Here is a 748-nt window from a genome sequence, read left to right on the forward strand (position 1 = left end):
TTGGGCGGGGAACAACAAAACAAACACAGACACGGGATTAATAACGATTAAGAATTACATGAAGGTGAGCTTGTCAAGACAGACCTCTGCAAGCCTGGCGTAAAAGTGGTGGCTCCTGCACAGTATAAAAATGCAACAGAAATGCAATGCAAGACCAAGTGCAAAAAACTCACTGCCAGTAACAGAACAGAGCAGAGCTGCCTCCCTAGAGTGTTTAGGTACGCTTACTTGGGAGACTTACTTTAGAGCTGATTGCAGATTTACTAACATAAGTATTAGAGCAGAAATGTTCCACACTGGGCATTCACTTAAACTTTTGAAACCTCATCTATGAAACCATTTCAAAGACACAGAAAAGGAAAAGAAAGTGTTTTCTTCCCATAAAAGTAATACAATTCAGATTGACTCTTCCCTAGACATTCCCCAGTTTATTCTCTGGAGATGGGGCTTCAAGTGGAAGTAAATTTTGGAATGTCCTCTGCTTTCTCCATGGGAAGCCAAATACGTTTGCGACAATTGTAATTTTCTTGGGGGCAGGTGGGAATTAGAGACCCTCCTGTACAGCAGAGGAGACCCAAGTTGTGCCCAGGCAGCTGGTGGGAGTAAAGCTTGGCAGAAGTGATGCTGTGCCTGGGAGGTGGCAGCCAAATCCTGATGTTTGGCTGGAGAGGAGCTCTGGGGAAAGGGGCAGGAGGCCTGGAAGAGAGAGGGGATGTTCTAAAGCACAGTTGGGGGGGGTGGGGGGGTG

This window comes from Charadrius vociferus, unplaced genomic scaffold, assembly GCF_000708025.1.
Source record: "Charadrius vociferus isolate BGI_N301 unplaced genomic scaffold, ASM70802v2 scaffold209, whole genome shotgun sequence".
Lineage (NCBI taxonomy): Eukaryota > Metazoa > Chordata > Aves > Charadriiformes > Charadriidae > Charadrius > Charadrius vociferus.